Source organism: Serinus canaria, chromosome 1, assembly GCF_022539315.1.
Source record: "Serinus canaria isolate serCan28SL12 chromosome 1, serCan2020, whole genome shotgun sequence".
NCBI lineage: Eukaryota > Metazoa > Chordata > Aves > Passeriformes > Fringillidae > Serinus > Serinus canaria.
The window spans coordinates 71,659,207-71,682,343 of record NC_066313.1 but is presented as its reverse complement, the minus strand read 5'-3'; positions in this window follow the sequence as shown (position 1 = coordinate 71,682,343).

The following is a 23,137-nucleotide window of genomic DNA, read 5'->3' as shown; positions in this document are numbered from 1 at the left end:
TGTTAGAGATATAATGGCTTTTGCCTTATATTGAAAAGTGTGTGGTGTTGTCCTAGCTCTTGCAAAGATTTTTGTAGTTAGATGCTGTCTCTATTACAAGGTAAATGATATTATGTCTTCCACATTTATGATTTCAACAAGGAGAAATGCAGGATCAAACTGTGGTTTCAAACTGATACTTTTCAATCTAAAACCTAAATGAAATTAAATTGATACCTTCCTATAACAGAGAAAACTTTTAGGTTTTTAGGTTTTTTACAGTGTTTCAGTGTCCTTTTTTTTTTTTTTTTTTTGGTATTGTAATAATTCTACATGAGTTGCCTTTTTCAAGATGAACTTTGCATGGTAAAAAATTAAATAAATCTGAACATCACAGAGAAGCTTTCTTTGCATTTGTCCTGTTGCTTGTATTTCACAGAATCACACAATCACAGAATATGCTGAGTTGGAAGGAAAAGTAGCCACAAGGATCATCAAGTCCATCTCCTGGCTCTATACACTGGGTACCACAGAGAAAGAATAGCTCAGTGTCCACCCCTTCTCTTCATCTCATGAGGAAGCTGTAGCCTGCCATGAGGACTCCACTGTCTCCTCCAGGTTGAACAGACCAAGTGATGTCAGCTTCTCCTCATGCTGTTTCCCCTCAGGGCATTTAACCATCGTTATTGCACTCCTTTGAACACTCTCTAGAACTTTCTTATGTTGTGGCACTCAAACCTGCACACAGCACTTGAGATGAAGATACCCCAGGACAATCCCCTCCCTTGCCCAGCTGTGCCTGACAGACCTCAAAGACAGGGCTGGCCCTCCTGGCTGCCATGGCGCTGCTGACTCTCATTCAGCTCATCAATTACCAGGATCCTTTCCACTCATTTCCCAGAGGGCATCTCAGCTCTCCAGGGCTGGCCTGTCCCAGGTGCAGAATCTGGCACTTCCCTTGGTGAACTTCATATGGTTGGTGATTGCCCAGCCCTGTAATTTGTCAAGGTCTCTCTGTGGGGTCTCCCTGAATTATTTTTATTTTAAGTTTGCTAACTCAAAACGCTCACTTAAATGTATTAGCAGTGGTTGTGATGAATTTTTATGGCACTTTAGTGAAGTTCATACTTTTTCATTTTAATCACTGAAATAAACCTTACCTATGAGACAGTGGCATTTTATCTGTACGTGTATGAATGCTGACAGCATTGCTGTAATTGTCATGGGCAGTAAATGTTCTTACATGATAATTCTGTTTATCCCATGAATCCATGGACTTTTTTATATGATGAACTTTGAAAAACTGTATACAATTAGTTCATTATTTATCTACTGAAAAACTTTTCACGGAAATACATGGAGGTCTCTCATCCTTTTATCATTTTGTAAAAAAAAAAAAAATCCCACTATATCTGTACATTAAGGAGACAGCAGAAAAATCTCATGCTCCAGGCAGCAGAACCAGCATTCAGTCTCAAACTATAACTATTTGAGATGTGTGTTATCTTATTGCTGAACAGGGAAATGTTTTCCTTTGGATTTGGAAAGATTTAATACAATTGAATAACTATAAATAAACTATAATTGGTCTGTTGATGCATTAATTTAAAAAGGCCAAGCAGAAGGTTTTGCTGGAAAGGCTAGTTACAAGTAGCTAGACCAATTTCTCAACCTTACTAGCTGTTCATGACTTGCTGGAATCACTAACAGGGGAACACAAGCAGGATTTTAGGCAGAAGCTTTCTGAAAGTGATGCTCACTGTGGAGACAATTTTCTATTCAGGATTCACAGGTTGTGGTTGGACAATCAATGTTGAAGTAAATAGAAACAATCACTTGGATAATGAATATCCAAAACTTTTTCTGGACTCATAGAGCTCATCAGTTCTGCCACATCAGACACTGAACTATTCAAGGTGTAACCACAAGATGGTACTCAAAAAGAAAATGGTACATAAGGTTATTTCAATGGAGGAAGAGAAGGAAGGCACCTAATATGGAAAAAATATACATGTAACTTTTGAAAATGCTCTATTATGTACCCAAAATTATTTTTTTCATGGAAAATAGCATGCCATTTTCTATGGCACTCTGACATAACTAGAAAAATGTGACTACTGTCTTGTGGGACTCTGATGACTCTAATTACAAAATTACCATTCCTGTATTGTCACTACATAAAGATTGAAGTATTGAAACAGAGTCTGCAGACATAGCTCAGATTAAAAAAAGAAAAAACAACAAAATCTTTTACACGACCACTGCAATGGCAAATTAGATTTCTGACCTTATTATTTTATATTTATTTTCCCATATTTCCTGGGAATGAGGAGTAGTAAAGGTTTGTAACTATAATCTGATATTGTATCAAAGACAAAAAAAAAAAAAGAAAAAGCTCAAGAATGTGCACCTCTCTAATGCTTTTCCAACATTCTTATTATATGTTATGTTCTTGTTCTAAAGAGGAAGGTCAAGGAATACAATTTCCTAAACTGAAAAACAATGACATACAATTTAAAACCATCAAATTTTTGGCCATGATTTTAGCCTTTGCTTGCTTCTTATTCAATGATAACTACAGCTTTTTAATGCAGGCATGAAACAGTTACAGTAAATACCCTGTAATATTCTGGGTATTTCAGACTTGCCAAGGACTTCTCAAACTCTTTCTGATCTCAGACATCTTGGGCTTATTAAAAGCCATACAATTATGAATATCAGATTGCAGTTGAATTGTCTGAACTTAGTTTTAATATTTAATAGTAATTAGATTTTTTTTCATAATTGTAACAGTGTTCATGTGACTTGTTTTACAGCATGTCTCACTCTGGTATATTTCTTTTTAAAAGTAATTAAAAGCTTGCATATACTTACATTTCTTTTCAGTCTTTCCACAGGCATAGGAAAAATATACCATCACAGCTGGGTATTTTATGTATCCCCCAAGTCACTGACTTCCTACTAAACCTTAAAGCAAGTCAATAAACAACTGAAGACTGCACACAAGGTAAATGCCAAATACTCTTTTCTATGGGTGAACGCTCAGCTGGAGTGGTATTGATTTTATTATTCATTCTGATGTTTCTGCATGAGGCATCACTAAAAGCACTGGCTCAGTGACATACCAGACATAATACAAGAATTAAGTCACATTTCTGACACTGATAAGTTTAAGACATCTAAAGGATTATCCATGAGGAAAAATTATGATAGTAATGTCAGGAGAAAGTTGTAATCCTCATAACAATTTTGCTCATTTGACATTGTAGAATCTATGTTAAGTTTGTATTCAGAATGCAGAAAACATACAGTTGATGTCATTTCTCCTGTGCAACACCTTACTGGTTTCTGTTCCCTCTTTTCCTTGAAAATTCCTGATCTGATTCTTGACATTTAAAGTAATAAATCATGTTTGTTTACCTGTCAGGTGGGCTTATATAATTAATATCTGTTTTTCCAGAAAGAAAGTAGAGGTTATATGTTTGGTTTCGGTTTTTTTTTTTTTTTTCATTTACTAACCTAAAAGAATAAAATGGAATAGAAGACTGGAGAAGCACACAGTTCTTGCCTAAAGCAATAGTTGCCTTTTTTGCTGTCTTATGTTCATGTTAAGTTTCTCTTCTAAAAAGCATTGATATTTTTCATTGGCTGCTAATCTTAACATTCCCCAGTGGCCTTCCAGTTCCTTGGAAAATTAGCCACTATGTCCTGGAGAAACTGCCAGCACAGTAAACCCATCTCTGAACAGAAAAAATGTTGTATTTTGCAACTACAAATACACAAACTAGACAATTTCTTCCTGTTACTATTACACATCTTGGGGACAACAAGCCACCCTCTCATAAAAACCCACCAATACAGTAATTTTTTGGTTTTGTAAACCCTCTAAAGGATGGTAATTAAATTCCATTTTTATGTTTATGCTATCAAATATGATGTTGCCAAGGAGAAAGGAAATTGAAGGTCTCTGGAGATGGGGGTCAGACACGCCAGACTTCCCATTGCTGAAGTTTGGTAGTTTGATTTAATTTAGCTGTATTTATGGACCTGCAACGGAATGCAGTGGGTTTTCATGACTCAAAAGAATTACTTCACAAGTTCAAACTGTTCCAGTGAAACAATAAATTCTTTGATAATTTAATCTCATTTAAGTCAAAATAGAATGTAGGACCAACTTAATGCAATAAATTTTACAGCATTTGGCGTCAGTTTGTTGGGATTTTGAATTTAAAGAAAAATTATAAACATACTTTTAGAAAAACTGTTGGTACTTCCATAATTTTTATGCAATTCATGACATCAGGAAAATTCCTTACACTGGAAATTAAACAGGAGTTTTTCATTTCAAATATCCCAGTGACCAGGAAGAAACTTCATACATTTTTCATTCATTTTTAAAATAAAGATATGTATTACCAAGGAAACAAAAACATTGGCTGTGGCTGAGAGTAACAGAACTGTAAAAAAAAGCATACCATTTCTTTTGACCTGTACAGTTCAAGAATGACATGTCAGGGCCAGGAAAAGATAAGTGTGAGGTATTGGGATAATTAAAACTGATAAGGTGATTGTTGCACCCTACTGCACTCATTGCTTTGTTTGAAAAGATAATAATTCTTCCTCTTTAATTAAAAGTTTACAAAATGAATTGTTGTGAAAGTGCATTTCAAACTAATTCTATTCTTTGGAAAATGTAATTACAATTTTTCTCTTTTTCCCAGTAATAATAGCTTTCAAAATAAAGAAAAGAGAAAGACTATTCAGTGTTAGAAACCATTGCACTGAGACAATATTGAAAAACCTAATAGCTTTACAGCCTATGGCATTTCATGCTTCCCAAGTAGTGAGGGGCTGATGAAGGGAAATCCTGATCCACAGTTCATTTAAGACAATGAAAATGTTCCCAAAAGCTTCTTTTCTTTTTAATGTGAAACCTATCAGAGATTTCTGTCTTTATAAATACTGAAAATTAAAATAAAGTTTCTTTTATACTCTTTGCAACTCTCATAAAATTGAACTCTCATTTTCTGGCTTTCAAAATTAACTTGGCACTACCCATATTTGGGACCCCAGTGTTCTGTACACAGCTAGATAATTTTTATATTGTTCTGTCATTGCTGAATTTGGTAACAGGGCATAGAGCCCACAAAGTGTGAATGAAAAAACTTTGTATGTAAGCTTAACTTCAGGCAGTACTAGAGAGGATTTTTTTTTTTTAAGAAAGAAAAGCCAAAACATTGTATAGAGTAATTTTCATTAAATCCATACTCATTCCTTATTCTAAATAAAACTCTATAATAACTATATTTCGTCTGTTGCTATTCTGGAGTGTTCTAGTGGGTTTCTTGTTCTGGCAGAGATTACTGCTGAATACATTCTGAATACTGCTGAATACTTTCTAAACTTTGTATGGGAGCAGAACATCAAAAGAATCTTAACTATTAAATATATTGCAATAACATTTAAAGCTGTAAAGAAAGCATTTAATTATGATGTAAAAATTGTAGTGCTGAATAATTCAATGCCCTAAACCAAACTGCTGTTACCTGAACAAATTTCCTTTTGGTTTTCATTGCTGAAGCATCTATAACAAAATATATATCTCATGAAGTGAAAGGATTAAAATTATCTTACAACATCTTACACTTTATCTCTTTTATTGCAGTTCTTTATATATTCTTAAAAACTATTTCTAGGGAAGAGTTCAGATAACAGAAGGCTGAGCAGATGGTCTTTTCCAACTTTATAGTTCCAGAAAAAGCAAGGCCCCTCATTGCTGCTGACATCTGAAGTTGATGCAAGAAGATGCCTACCATGTCAGACGAAAAATGTAACAGCTAGTCAGACCCATGATCAGGCAGCTTGGCACTTGCTGACAGCAGTTTGTCCATGTGTTGGAATCAGAAGAAAAAATAAACCTAAACCATATGACTGCTAAAAATCTGTTCATTTGCTTTCTTTTCTCTGTCATAATTTTTTTCTTTCATAAATGGACAAACAAATCAAAAGTATGATTTAGTTTACAGGGGAAAAGAGAGAAACATATTAAAACCTAAAATTTGACATAAAGAATTTGATATTCATAGATCTGAGTTTGCATTACAAGTCCTATATTAGAAGGTATTTCCTTAATACTCCAAGATAAAATTCTGTCAATTGCATACCTTAAAACACAACAGAGTGCAAAACCATTCCATATTAAGAATGTTTTAAATATTGCCTTAATATCTAGTATTTAAGAGGCATTTCAGCCTTTTAAAGATGAAGATTTTCTTTTATGTTAAAACAAGGGATCCCACCATTGTAAACAACTACAACTTGACACAATATCATACCAGCACAGATGAGTCAATATTATTTCCTCTTTTTCTCAACAAAATTAAAGAAAGGTTTTACTAGTACCACATGAAAAGTGGAATTTCACCTTATCTACATTCCTGCTAACCACTTTCCACTATATTCTCAGAAACTGCTCTGATAGTGATAGCCCCTCCCTCACTCCAGGCACTAGCATAAATTAGATTATCATAAATCAGAATATTGTGGACAAACAGCCAAATGCAGAGGTGCTACTAGAGAGATGGCAGCAGCTATTTGCTTATACATAGATTCTTAACCTAAATGTGCTGCACTCTTACTCAGGTAGATTCCTATTAACAAAAATTAACTCATATCTCCCAAATCTAGGAAAGTGCCCTAATCAGTTGACCATTGGTAATGAGAAGAGAAAACTTCTTTTGATGCTCTTCAAAGAAACAAACCTAGAAAGGTCCTAGTGGGAATGCATGGCAGCTGTTCAGGGATTTGATTCAATGCATTTTAGCACGCTGAGGAAAAAAAAAAACTTTATTTTTATATTTATTTATTTATTCATATATGTCCTCACCCTCCCAAAATGCAGGCTTTGTCAAAGGAACAGTGCCTGAAATATCAGCTCTTTTCCCTTGGAAAAGTTCATGCGTGTTTGGAAGAACAAACCTCATCTAAGAGTCTGTCCTTTTCTCAGTTTTCTAGACTTAAATTGAGGGATGAAGCCAGAAGCTTACCCCATTCCTTAACAAACTTTCAACTATTTCTTTTTAATTTTAGTTAAAACTAAGAAGTTCTAACAGTACATTGATTTATCTTCTTCTCATCTTTGAACTAGGTCTAAAACTAACATACATAAACAAATGTTAATTTCTTCATTGGAACATCATTGTCCTTTATGTTAGTGAAAACCTCAGACACTTGAAGCTTAGAAAATTCTCAAAAGTTCTTCTGGAAATATACTTGAAATGAGAACACCATCAATATAAGCACAGAACTCAGAGTCCCTGTTCTCTGTGCTATCATATTAACAATCCCTGTCATAAGTTTACTGAAGGCCGGTGCTGGTCGCTATCAAATTTAAAGATTATTCTTGAATATCACTGCAGAAATTTCTAGAAACTTGTTTTTTTCAATTCTAAATTTATCCACTCCATTTATATACCTGTCTGAAGACAAACTAGAGGGCTTTTACTGTGACAGTGTGATTCCTCTTCCCCTGAAAAATGCACTGCATTATTAAGTAAAGCAGTTCATTAATTGTTGTTCTCCTTTGTCTTGTCTGAACCACATATAAGTAAATATTTAATAATTTCCCTTGTGTAAATATTTTATATTGTTAAATTCATGTAAAACATGACTATATTATTTTTAAAGTCTTAGCATGTTAATACAGAAATACTGGTGGAGACTAAACCCATTCATTTGCAGTTTAGTTTTAGTTCTTTTTAATTTGTATATTCTATACAAATTATATTGGTATTTACTAATTAAAAGTATCAAATTATTGTAATTTCAAATGAGATTTTACCTTAAGTTTTAACTTAAATAATTGGGTATTTGGTACGGGAATCCTTAAGTAGGTGAAGATCAGAATAATAATCACTTTTAAGAAATAAAAATACTCTATGAACTATAAATTAGTTTTTATAACATTTATGAAGTGCTAGCATTATGATAATTTAGAATGTTTTTGTATTACATTAAGCCAGGATGAACATTTTGAGAGAAAACATTTTCACTTTTGTGTGTAATGCCACTGGACACACAGATAAAATTTTAGCAAAGATGGACAAATCAGCATGCCCAGAAACTATGTGACACACTTGTAGACTGAAGAAATCAGTGGCATATGGGAGTAAATCTGATGAAAATATTTTTGGTCATATGCTTCAGTAACCCAACTCAGTGAGCCAGATTAAAAATATCTGCTAATGGTGCAACTAACTGACATTGATTTACAAGTACATATTTATGGCACAGCTCAGTGCTGTGGTACAGAGATAGATTGGATTAATGTTGTTTTTCTATTTTTGCCTACTATGTTAAACTAAGCAAGTAATTTTGAGGAATTTTCATGATGATTATGAAGTTCTAATGTCAAAAATAGTTTTGAGTACCACACCCTGAGTTCTGATCATTTTAGTATTTTAAAATCTTTTCTTAATATTATTTCTACTAGATATGTGTTGGAAGCATAGATGACATGAAGAACAAAAGAAAAGAAAATCACTTCTTTTGTTTGACTCTTTGCTTTTGGGGAATTATGGCTAGCTTTTTTCATTAGAAAATTAGTTTCATCAATTTGAATTCTTTGCTCAAAAATATTTAATAAACTTATGTACTCCATAATTCATTAATCAAATTATGCTACTCAAAGAAAGGTTGAAAAATTGGTTTGCTCAGAAATCAGGGATGTTCCTTACAAAAAGGATATGTAATTTCACCATCTTTTCATCTTGGAAGACCTGTATTTTTTCTAAATCTATCCTGAAATGTGCCATTTAATATTCCTCACATACGGGACTTGACTTTGATTATAGCTGGGATTCAATGTTTTTTTATATTAGTTTCATCTAGATGCATCTTGTCTAGACAGCCAGACAATCTTGACAAAAAAGTAAAAAAGGTAATTTAACCAGAGGGAAGGTCAGTATTAGCTAGCAGTGGGAAACAAAAGATTACAAGTTAAATAATTATAAATGCATCCTAGCATATGCTCAGCTGTAGGTATCATTCCTGGTACTTCAAAAGATTTTGTTTTCAAATTTTTAATGTTCTGTTAGATATGAATGGCTAGGGTTTAACAAATGTTGTTTGGAGAGTTTCCTATGTTCTGAATGTCTCACATCATAACTCATATCCCTCTCTTACCTTGATTATAGGTGCTTGTTAAACATAAAATTACATTAGAGTTTATAACTCTATCAGGAGTTTTATTTCTTTGAAAGTGATTTCACATTCCAGCTTTGCAAATAACCAGCCATTAATATATGAACTGTTGTGCTATTTAAGGCTCTTATTTTCTACTCTGAACTGTTTATTTTCTATTTCTGAGATACTTTTCAATTTAATCTTGAACATACACATGTTTAAGATGCTTAGTGTTGGCACAATACCAGCATTGCAATAAAGATTACACTTTAACAGATAAACAAATCCTTCACCAATAGCATGTCTAAGACACGTGAATTAATTCTCAGCCTTTGCTGGGATTCCTATATCACATATGATCCCTGTGACTATCAAGGCATGTATCTTACTAGCAATCTTCCTGAAGATATGTGAAAGCAAATATACCATAAATTTCTGATTTATCTTTTTCAGGAATCATGTTCAGCCACTCATCATAGTCATCCAGACCCTTAACACATATAATTCAGTATTTGTATACATTGATGAGATCTCCCTCTTCCAAACCTTCTCTCCTCTATGTTAAACAGTAGCAACACCATCAGCCTTCAATTATCTCTGTGAAGCTGGGTGTGACCTCCCCAGTGCAGAGCAGAAGGCCTCACAGACCAGATCAGTGTGCTAGTGTCTTGGATTTGAAAGTGAAGTGGTACCAATTAGCCAAGTCTTGTCTGCTGAAATGCTTGCTAAAAAACACAAAACTCACCTCAGTCTCAACCAGCAACTCAAGCACAGCCTACAGCAAAAGTCAGTTCCATTTTCTAGTTACGGCCAATTTGACCTTTAAGTCCTACAAAGCACCATGCTCTGGGTGTCCAAGCATTCCCTGATGCGCCATTTGGAAGGAAAAAAAGCACTTAACTTCCTTTGGGAGACTGACCTTGACTCTACTTAAGACACATAGATTGTACTGAGCACTGGTGTCGATGGACTCCGCACTATGGGAACAGCAGCCAACTTTTCTGTAATAGGGTAGTGATTTGACTGGAATCCAGACCTTTGTCTGTTCATTTGAGTTTATGAATCTTCCATTTCTGATTCCATGGAAACCAATAACTGACATAAAGGGTGATGCAAATGACTCTTTAAATCAGAAGATCAGAATATTTTAAGAGTGTGAACACGAGTAAAATATGAGCAAAAGCCATTTGAGATTAATGAAAAAGAATAAAAAGTAGCAGTGGCTTTTTGGGCCAAAGTTTTAATTTGTAGCCAGGAAAACAAAAATGGAAAATACATATCTTTATATTTGCTGATTCATGATCCATTATTGATTAATTTAAATAGAACTGGAGTGAGTTGGGGTTTTTTCTGTAACCACTAAGAGAAATTTGACATCTAATCTTTAATGCCATTTCTCCTGTCATATTTTAGAATGAGAGTGCATTAAAGTATCATCCAAGAAAAACCTGACTGCAGGGTTATTACTATTACTGTAAAATCACATGCAGAAAAAACTGGGATGAAACCTGAAAATGAAATGGGATTGTCTGAGGCAGTTAGAGACCTTGGATAACATACAGCTTTTGACCTGTAATTATGCATTATTTCACTTGTTCAATTTTCTGTAAAGTCTCTGACAGTAATGGAAAATTATGTCAATTATCCAGGTATTATTTTCTCTCCGTTGGAATGTAAGGGAGGACAGTTTCTTTTAGAATATTTTCTAGGTCCCTAAAAAATTAGAGAAGGGGTGATAATTACTAAGTTTTAGAACACCTCATCTCTTTGATGACACTCATCATTCTCTGAAAAAAATGAAGATTTTACTGAGTTTCTGGTTTGCAATAGCTGTTTAACAGATATGATAGGAAAATGTGTTAGCCATTAACAATTAAAAATTTGACAAATACTTGAAAAATAAAAATATAATTTAATAATATATATTTATATGGGAAGGATGTAATTTAAGTTCCCATTTTAAGTGTAAGGCTCTCAAAATTTTTATATACTGATGGTTAACTAATAGCATATTACCATCAGAGAAAAATATTAAATTATAATGTTTAACAACTAAGAACTCAAGATATTTAGCCTAACTGCCCAGACAATCGCAAAGCAACTGAATACTATAACATTTCTTGAAAATGCAGGAAATTACCATGAAGAGTTTTTCAAGTATTTATGATGACCAAAATCTGTTTTCTTCAACATGAATATAACAATGGTAGTTTCTCAGAGTAGGAAATAGCAAAAAGACGTTTTCAAAATCACCAGTCCCTCTCTGTGCTAATTATGTCAGATATTTTCTTCCAATGAATTTAAATATACTACACAAAATATTCAAACACATTCTTTGTTTGGTTTTGTCTCTAATTTTCATGAAGTCAAGAAAAAACCTCTAACACATACCAAGTCCCCTTTCAGCAACATTTCTCTTTTGTTTAGTCTTGCAAGTGATCTGTCGCTATCACTGCACTTTTCAGCTCTTCTCCCAGCTGAAAGCAATGCACTGGCTGAAAATACAATTTTGTTCAGAAAAATTATTCTATTGTCATAGTTGCACTATGGATGTTCCCTTCATAAGTGTTTGGTCATAGCGAGAACAACCACAGACTGAATGATGGTCAGATGTCCAAGATGCTGCCTAAACTTTTCCAAAATAGGAATTACATTATGGAATGCTGCATCCAGCTCTTGAGCCCCCCATGCAAGCATGTCTTTGACCTGTTGGAATGGGTCCAGAAGAGGGCCACATATTTGATCACAGGTTGGAAACCCCTCTGCTATGGAGAAAGTTGTTCAGGCTGGAGAGGAGAAGACACATTCCAGTAACTAAAAGGGACTTAAAAGAAGGCTGGAGAGGGACTTTTTACAAGAGTATGTAGTGAAACAACAGGGGGAAATGGCCCTAAATTGAAAGAGGATCATTGAGAAGATTAGATATAAGGAAGAAATTTATTATGGTGGTGGTGGTGAGGCACTGGAAGAGGTGCCCAGAGAAGCTGTGGATGCCCCATCCCTGGAGGTGTTCAAGACCAGGATGGGTGGGGCTTTTTACAGCTTGGTCTAGTGTAAGTCTCCCCACCCACCAATGCAAAGGCATTGGAACTGAATGATCTTTAAATTGTTGTCCAACCCAAACCTTCTCTGAATCCACGAGTCTGTGATATTCAATTTGTTCATGCGAAAGTGCAGTACATTCATCATTATAACACTGTGTAGGATTTACCATAGAAAACTCAAAAGATTTCACTTTATATTCTTATCTAAGGATAAAGTAATGAAACTGAACAAATTAAAATTTTCTGCCATGTTCCATATCTAAGCAAAAGAGAAACTAATAAGTGCATAAAGTCTATGATCTACATTAATCTTCAAAACCAGCCAATTCAGCTATAGCACAGTTTAACGTTTCCAGGAAGTCTGATCACCTTCAAAAGTAAATACTTGGCAAACGACAAATTTCACTTGCAAAAGATTGTACTTAAAATTCCAATGACCTTAATGAAAACTGAGGAACAGAAGTGACAAAAATGTTTTTGAAGATGATTTATTGTTGCTATTTGATCCAGACTTTGCAATAATAGTTTTGCTGTGATTTAATTTCTGCTTTGTAACAGTACTGTTGTATCCAATGCATGATAAACATCTGCAGCATTACAAAAATCATCTCACAATATAAAGATATAAGAAACAAGTGTTATAAGTTATGCAGTGCAGATGAAGAAGAAAATGTCATAATTTATCTCAAATTTTATTTCTTACATAGGATTAAGTTCCATATTACAAATGCTGTTTCTTCTTTGAGATTCTACAATATCTGTGTTTCTGAGAAGAGATATTTTTTTCTAGTGACAAAGACACCTTCCTTTAGACCTGGTTGCTCAAGGCCTTATCCAACATGGCCTTATCCAAGACTGCCAGTGTTGGGGCAGCCACAGCCTCCCTGGGCAACCTGTTTGGATATCTCAACACCCTCACAGTAAAGAATATCTTCCTGTTATTCTAAACAATGTCCCCTCTATTAATCACCCATTACTCCTTGTGCTATCACTACAGGTACTTCATTCATTATCACAATTCACAAGACTATTGTTGTATTTTTCCCCTTATCCAATTTATGAAGAGGGAGTCATAACGGGGCTTGGTGGGCATGTGCCACCCAACAAAGTTCAATCTACTGTTGATATTTCATCACAGAATACAAAACTTCAAGTGTCAAAGCAGCTGAATCCCCGATTTTTAGACATTGAAAGACCTTGTATTAAGAACTGGAAAAAAGTCTTTCTTTTGAGATAGCTTGATTAACACTCAAATCCATTTCAATCTATCCTAATGCTTTAAAATTTTCAATATTTTCCTTTTTGAAGGGTTTTGTCTGTTAGACAACCATAAACCAAACAAAAAAAAGCTGCATTATCACATCTCATACTCAGCTAAGCAAATCAGATCATCTCATTGGATTACTCAGTAATCTCATGCTCAGCTAAACAAATTAGATCATCTCTAAAGAGACAAGAAATTAATGTAGAAAGGTGTTAAGATTGCCTATTGCTTAGTAGTACACAGTGTTTGCAATAGGAAAGATTTCCTTCTTATCTTGATAAAACATAAAAATAAACAACTGTGAAACAAAAAATTTAACTACAAAATAGCTCTTGCCAAGAATACACTTCTTACTATAGCCAAAAATATGTGTTGGTCTACTTTTTCACTGCTATTTAAAAAAAAAAAAAAAAATCTAAATTTTTTTGTGGCATTTAGGTTGAACATGCAAGTTAAATAGGCCTGCTAAAAGCTGACTTGAAATATGGTGGTAACTTTCCAATACATTTTTGCATATAAATAAGATTGAATTCTATAAAACTTGAAAATTTCTCCCTATTTATCATGTTTTTGTTTGGTTGTTTTTTTTAATAACACGCTACTTAGTTTTAGGATTTCTTTGCCTATGTACCCAGCCTAGAATACTGAAAAAATATTCACTCTTGAAACAGGCTGGTAGCTCTGCCCTTGTTTCCCTGAAAGAATTATTTTGCGCAATTCACTGAAGGCTAAACATTATTAAAACTTTGCTAAGTTTTTTCTATATGGATAATAACAAAATAGTACCTGGTTTATTCTCTGAAAAGCCATTAATTTCAAAAACAATCTATGATGCCTTTAAGCTCCTTATTTCAACATGACATTCACTGGTTTCTTTTGGCAGCTAATTGTAAATAAGATTGAATGCCAACACCTATGTCTTAATGTGATAAAGTTGATAGGCTGGTTGGGGTTTTTGGTGTCTAAATATTCTGTTTCACTTTCATGGAATGTATATAACTTTTTATCTCAGGTAAAGGCCTGATTCACAAATAATAAAATTAGGAAAAAATTTCTTTTTAACTTAATTCCCACTAGAAATGAGTATGCATGGTTGAAATATTCTCTTGATTTCAGTAATTTAATCATTTTGTTCACATGCAACGCTGACATCACAGTTTGTGTCAGAAAGGCGGTTTCAAAATAATGTTATTTAGAATATTTCCAGAGAAGTTTTTTAAATTTTTGTTTGTTTGTTTGTTTTTAGTTTTTAATGAAATCATATATTCCTTTTCAGGTTGAAAATTTTTAAGTATTCAAAAAGAAAGAAAAATATTCTTTCAATTCTAAATTATATTCAGACAACATGTATTTTGGTTATGAATCATATTCCTACTACATTCAAAACTGATATAGTTTAAAGTATTTAAAAAGAAGAAAAATACTGGATATGCTTTCTTTAGATATCGTGATATTTAGATAATTGAAATAACATTGACAGGGACCTTTGCCTTGAACTATACAAAAGATACGTTAGGAAAAAAATGCCAAAGCCAATTTTCAGTAATTGTAAGTAGATACATACTGACTCTTTGATTGCATATTTCTCTAGATATTTATTATATATCCTGTATATGCAATAAATACATGTGATTAAAACAGCAATATTGATTTTACTCAAATATGAAAAACATTAATCTTAAAGCAAATATCAAAGGTTTGTCAGGGAAAAAGAAACTGCTTCTAAAAAAGACAGACATCTAGAAATTTGGAAATGAAATTAAAGCTGCTCTTGTCATTAATAACAGCTGACACTGAAAAAAAAATGTACTAAAAAATTTAAAGAACAAGGTGACTTTAATAGAAAGGAATTGTTGAGAAGGTGTGATAACATAACTGAAGAATGTCAAAAACACACCAAAATTTCCTTAAAAGCAGGAAAGAAAGAATGTTTTCATTTTACTACAAATAAGTGTTAAATATAGAGAAATAAAGAATATATAAGTAACAGACTTCTAATTAATTTTTTACAGTAATGATATCAAAGTGTCAAATGAATTAAATGTGACTACAGCGTTTTCATAACTGGAGATCATTAAAACAAATTTTGATTATTATGTATGATGCAAGAAATAATTAGATATTCATTTCCAAATGTACTTTCTGGTGTTCTACCATAGAAATTACTAATATCCTATTTTTTGGTGAAGAATACTGTAGCTGTTTAAAACTAGGTTTTAAGGACAAAGGACTCCATCACCGAAGGCAAAAACTACACCTAATACAATATAAGAATCCTTTTGCTCCTGACAGCTGCCCTCCTGTAACAAATTCAAGGACAAGTTCAGACTGGTACCACAAATAATCATGCAATTCTAATAAATTAGAAATGCCTGAAATATATGCACAATGTTCTGGAGGAGCATGTAGGTAAGAAAAAAAATGAGCAGGTTGCAGCAGTAATTGGATTCACTTTCCCTTAGTATATGCCCCTAGACTTTTCAAAGAAAAGAAATGTGATATCATATCAAGACTAAGAAGCTAAAGGGCAATTTCCTCTTCAAAGGAGCCATGGAGTATATACATTCATACACAGACAATGATGGCATTGGGGAAGAGAAAAATTAAATTATCTGAAATGGGAATGATAAATGAAATCTAAAAATACCTTACCAGTAAGTCCTATGAGAATGGATGTTGTGAGATGAAAGGTGGGATAGCAAGGCCTGGCTTGCTTACTCGAACTGTTCCTCATGTGACAGAGAAGGACCTGTCAATACTCTGAACTAAAGGGATTCCAGAGGTTACTAAAAGTCCAGTGATTAATTTTGAAATCAGGAAATCTGTTGCCTATTCTCTTTTCTCCTAAAAAAACACGAATATACTTACATGGTCTCACAGCTGATTGCTTTTGGATTTGATGTAAAACACTGCCAGAAAAGGTTTGGAAAGCATTTTGGAACAATGAGTTGCCACAGAATCACAGTGTCAGGTTTCTGTCTTCTGTTATGGTGACACAGGTTAACCCTTGGTGGCTTTGGATTACTGGAGTTTATTTAAGAAGTAGCACTATTAGACCTTTTACCCTCCTTGATTATTTCACATACTTACTCATCTAGCTTGCGAAAAGACTGCCAAAAATCATAAAGAAGTGCTTTTAGAAGAGCTGGGTGCCACTGAATAGAATCTAAATTATTCAGTCCTAAACTCAGAAGTACTTTTAGATTTGTCAAATACAGCTCAAATCAATGAGAAAACCAGAATGGAATAACTTTAAATCCAGACTCAATGGCAGAGTTCAGCTCCAGGCTGTAGGTATCTCAATAAAGGAGCATATAGGTGAGGTTTTAATGAGAGCACTTTATTCAAATTCATCTTCATAATTTCATTTTTTTCAGTGGAAGTCTAGAGTTCCATGAAGTTACTTAAACACAGATGCCCCAGAATATCTGAGACAAGAACACCAGGCAATGAAAATGACACAGAATATATGAGATGACCCATTGACATCTTTTGCTACTGCTCAAGGCCAGAAGGAATATCTTACAGAAGCTGAAATTACATTAGATAACTATGTCTTTGCAAATAAATACCACTCCAAGACTAAAATTCAGGTGTCTTCATTTAATATCTGGTGTCTCTTGAGATGCCTTGGGCTGGCAGAAAACATGGTATTGGAAACAAAAACATTTCCAGAATAATAGCTGGAGTTTTTACATAGTTGGAAGTGTTAAGCTCCTTTTATTCACACCTGCATACACAGGAGCCTTGCCCTAGATGTGTAATTCACAGGTTTAAGTATCTTTTATTTCTCAACACATTCAAACATGCATCTTTCACTAATGTGTAAGTTATTTTCAGTGAGAGAACAGCACACATATATTGAACCAGTGCAAAATAGCTAATGCCTGTTTGGCCCATTAATTACCAAAAAAAAGAAGCATTGTTTAACACCTTAGCAATTAAATTACCTACCATGATGGTTTTGGCTGGAAAATAGTTAATTTTCTTCATAGTAGCTGCTCTAGGGCTGTGTTTTGGATTTGTGCTGGAAATAGAGTTGATAATAGAGAGACACATTATTGCTGAGCAGTGCTCCTACGGAGTCAAAATCCTTTTGCCTCTCACAGCCCCTCACCAGTGAGCAGGTGGAGCTCAACAGAAGTAGGGAGGGTTCACAGCCAGGACAGCTGCCCCAGCTGACCAAAGGGGTATCCCATACTGTATGGTGTCATGCTGTCTATAAAACAGGGTGAAGAAGAAAGGGGGAATGTTCAGAGTGATGGCATTTGTCTTGCCAAGTAACCATTATACATCGTGAAGCCCTGCTGTCCTAGGGATGCCTGAACACTTGCCTGCCCATGGGAAGTATTGATTGAATTCTTTTGTTTGCTTTGCTTTTCGTGCAGTTTTTGCTTTGGTGTTTGAACTGTCTTTATCTAAACCCATGGGTTTTTCCACTTTTACCTTTCCAATACTCTTTTCCATCCCACCTGGGCAGTAAGTGAGCAGCTCTATGGTGATTAGTTGCATCAAAACCTATAAAGGATCAGTTGTTTTTTTTTTTTATTCTGACAAGTGGTTTCACATTCTATGATGTAATTTTGGATCTGTTTAAGGCCAGATGTTCTTAACAGTGTAGCCAGTGTAGCTACTTACAAAATAAGATACTACTGAATAAATTCTAATAAAATCCAATCCAAGGTTTCAGTGAATAGGATAATCCTTCCTGCCAACAAGAACAATCAGGAAATGTGGTAAAAAAGCTTTACTGCAACTCCATCATTCATACATTTTTAATTTACCTATTTCATCTTATTATTACATAAACATAATACAAACAGACTTGAAAATTATCATTGCCTGTGTTGTAAGTATACTGGTCTCTTTTTGCCTCCTACAAAATCAGAAAATAATTACATTATTACACTCAAAGGCTAAAAATTATCTTTCTGAGTTAAAGTATGAAAATCTGCAAGACTGCAGAACAATCACTTTTATTATTTCATGGTTGTAGTCTGAAGTTTTTGTATCTGTGATAACATATTTTTGAACATCAGAACAGAAGTGACATTTTGTAGCTAAACTGTTTAACTTCAACTCATCGATAATATCAGACAGACTTATTTAAGGATAGGGCTTAAATGTGTTCATAAATAAGAATTATGGTCAGATTTTGGTGGAAATTTCCATGACAGTTCTGAACCAATTAGTAATGATCACTATTACACAGTGAATATCAAAAGTATTGATAATGGTGGGAAACTTAAAATGAGATACAGACGCAATAAAAAATATTCTGACATTATGAATTCATGTGTTGTCAATTTTAAAGGCATGGTCTTAGTCAGTTCATTGGGTGTTTGCATGGCTACAATGTGCCCACTTCTGATGGAGATGCAATATAAGTATCAACAATATCTTTAGTGCCAATATCCTGTTTTGTTTACAGCAAACAAAGGACAATAAATATTTTCAGAAATGGTTATTTCAATATATAAGCTGGTTTCTGGGTAGGTAAAACAGAATGTTGTTTGCCTTTAGCCACAAATCCAAGCCAAATGAAATAAAAAAAACAAGACTGAAAAAAGAAATTACCATTTGCACTCAAATAACACCACTGTTTCCTGGCCTCTGCTAGCTGAGGGATCACACTCCTGCTGTTCACAACATGGAACTTCAAAATGAATTTGAGTGGGATAAGTTACTGAAGAAATTAACATTTTTGTTGCTTTGAATATAAAAATGAAACCAGCTGCATACAGAAGGAATACAAGTACTGAGTTCTAATCAGCCCAAAAGTATTATCATCTAAATATGCTAATGATAGGAAAAAAATCAGTGAATATTGGAAAGAAAAAAAGCCAGCAAAGTAGCCTTAAAATCTATGGTAGATTTAAATTTATATCCATCTAAAAGGAAATAGAAATTATTTCATATTCATTTTCTGCTAACATTATGATTGAAGTTCTAGCAGTTACAAAAACCAATGTAATTTGTGTGTTTGGAATTCTGCTATCTGAGGATGCTGGAGATGGAAAAAAGTGCTGTAGGACTGAGCATTTATTTGTTTTATGAGAATCTTAACAGCCTATTTATCAGCACAGTGAATCCACAGAGAGACTAAATCTGACAGACGAGATGCAGTAACAATTTGCTCTGTTTTACTTTACTCATGTTTACAGGGTAATTTGCAAACAGAAACAAGCAAGCTCACGCAGTGTTACAGACCAGCCTGTCACTAGCCAGGTGCTTGTCAGCTCCCACTGGAAAGCCTTGAAGGCAAGTTAGCCTCGTGCTATGGCTGAGCTTCTGCCTCTATCTTGTTATTCTGTGCTTGACACAGCTCTTTTTGTGACTAAAGAGTTGTTTGATTTAAAAATAACTTTGGAAAAAAGCTGACTCCTAAGGAGAAAACAAAAGGCTCCAGGTAAAGAGTTACCTGGATCCTGGTTAAATCACTAATGTTAGCCCAGCTGGAAAAATGGGGGTAGCTCTCTAGGGTATGCCAGCAAAAGTAGCTCACTTTGACAAAGATGAATGGAACCAAGTCTGTTACTGGATGGCTCATCCTAAGACAAGCAGATGTTTTACATTTAATAGCTTAATTTAGAAGTTGTATCACTTTGTTAATTCTAAATGTGATCAGCTAACTTCAGGCATTTTTCATGTTTATGTCCTGAGGTCTTTTATTTTAATTTGACCTCAACACTGCAGAAATATGGATGACATCAGCAGGAGCAGCCAGGATATTAAAGACATTATGGAAGCAGAGTCAGGATCTAAGTAATATATATGTGCTTATAATAACCACATGATGCTAAGTGACTATTAATTCTTTAACCTGCATCAAGTCGTGCTTCTTAAGGTTACCCCCAATGATTTTAAAAACCTACAGTCACTTAAGAAAGTCTTAAACCCCTTAAATCTGACACTTTTCTCATTTCCTGTTCTCAGGTAGTTTAGTAATAATTCCAAATTCCAAACCTGCAAGTTGTCTCTGTAAATGTATTTCAAAGGCAGGACTTTGAACAAAAGTCATGGAAGTGAATTATAATATTGTGATAAATGTTAAGTTCTTCATGCTAAAAATTGATCTGTATCTTTTATTTTAATTGTATAATAGAATCACAAAATGGCTTGGATGAAAGGGACCTCTGGAGATCTCTTTCTTGTGTGCAGAAAATGATGTTCTTTTTGAGATACAAACTAGTAGAGTTCATCAACAAAGTCATTTCTTCATGGAGACAAGACAGGACCCTTAATAAATACTGGGAGTGTTACAGAAATTCTTTGGTCTGTTTTAAAGTGACTTTACATCTTGATTTTATCTTTTTGTTTTGTAAGAAGAAAAATATATGTTAAAGTTAAATTACCCAAATTCTCTTTGTGGACTCAAAACCTTAGACAGACTAAATCATAGCTATGGGGTTTTTTTTTTAATTTCTTCTCAAATTTCTGTGTATTTTTTTTTTAATTGTAATTATTTTGATGAACCAATTTTCAGTGCATTCTTTGGGTAGTGATGACAGCCTTTGAACTCCGTTCCTAAAGAGCAGAGGTTCAGTAAAAATATGAACTACTGAATGAAAAAACTGTTTAAAGAAGTGTGGTCAGTTGACCACAGCCAGCAGCTGAGCAGCCACACAACTTCTTGCTCTCTCTCCTCACCACCAGTAGGGTGGTGGAGAGAACAGAAAGAGCAAAAGCAGAAAAGCTTGTGGATCAACATAAATATAGATCCCTAAGTGGAGGAAAGAGGAAAAAATACACAAAAAAACCAAACAAGTAATGCCAAAAAAAACCCCCAAAACAAAACCCTAAAGTCACTCAGCACCTCCCACAAGCAAAATGACGCCCAGACAGCCTCTAAATAATTTCCCCTTTGGAAGACGACAACCTTCCTTTATATACAGTTTTTATTGCTAAATATCACACCTTGTGATATGGACTGTTGTTTTGTCCCATTTGTGTCAACTGTCCCATCTGTGTCCCCTACCAGCTTCTTGATTGACATGCTGTGGCTTAAAACTAGCTGGAAATTAAGTCCAAGCAGCCCCTTCCCTTCCCTCCCACTTCTTTTGGTGATAAAGGAGCATGGTAGAGAAGAACACCCTATACATTCCCACATGCCTCCAGGCTCCTCTCCCCTCCTCATAATCCTGAGAAAATCATCCCTGACCTGGCTCAAATGAAAACACATCCTCATTCTGTTCACTCAGGAAACAGAGTTGCAGGGAGGGAAAGGGAAAACTTTGACACTACAAGGATTCTTTATAAATGACCAAAACATTGATGTGTTAGCAACATTTCAATGGTCCCAAACACAGCACCATATAGCCTGCTGTAAAAAAAATTAACTCCTTCCTGGTCAGAACCAGTAGAAAAAGTAATTAAAAAATTACACTTTACTTCTGAAAAGTACCAGTGAAATTTTAACATCTGAAATATCATATCTTTTATGTACTTGAAAATAATCTCAGATAGCTTGCACAGAAGTCAAACTGGGGAGAAGGAGGCAGTGGGATCAAAGTCCAAAGAAACCAAATAGTAAGGTACAATTGCTCTCTATTTTACTCAGTCTATTTTTCCCTTTGAAATATGAGAAAATATTTAACTGTGTTACCTGTAAGCAATTTACAAGTTTTGTATATGAAGACTTGCTACTAAATAGTTCTAAGTTTTTCTAATTGTTATACCTGCATATTCTTTAGTCATATATCCCAACAGATCTTTTCATTCTTTCTTATCAACTACAGTTTATAATTTAGAGTGTACTTTGCTTCAGTTTACCACTATAACAAGCCTGCCACTGTAAAAAAATTAGGATGGAGAAGATTTTTCTACAGCTGTTGTAAAATCAGATAGCTCCAGAATTTTAGTACAGACATACAACTTATGCTCTCTCCACAAATAAGTATTTACTCTTACTACAGCTCTCTTAGAGAAGACTTTAGAGTACAAGGCAGCTTGTTCAGGTTTTCTTACTAGTCAATATAGATCGGTGCTTCCAAAGGGTAACTAATCCAATTGTAGGGAAAGTTAAATTTTCTAGAACTTCCTGTGTCAAATCAGCTTGATAGCATCTTATAACTTAAAATTTATGCTTTGGGTGGCTGAAGCTGGATTGGGTAAAGCCCATTCTGGCCATCTGTGTGTGTAATAGAAAAAGTACATTTTATTCCCTCTCAGAATTTTATTTTATTCCCTCTATTTCCACGTTTTCTGTTCTGATACTACTGTTTTTCAGAGACTTTTGGAAGATAATAAACCACATAATTTAGGGTTACCGTTTGTCAAGAATTTATTTTCTGATCCTTTCCTGATTTTTTATCATCCCTGGCACTTTGAGATTGGTTTCAGCAAATCTGACACAGTGTAAGGAAACAAACATTATCAGCAGGGGAGTATACACAGAATAGAATGACTTCATGTTACTATTTAACAAAAATGTTCCTCTGAAAAAATGTATAAAGAATATAATTTAAAAAACCCCAGAAAGCATAAGGAGGGAAGTACATGGAAACTTGAAACTATCACATTTATGTATTTAAAGAATGCTGTTGGCTTAACAAAACTTCACCTATCAAATTTATAATAGTTGTAAATGCCAATAAAATGTGTCTTGGTATACTTAAAAATGTACTTAAAAATGTACATCACTCTCTCAGGGGTTCATGGCAAGTAT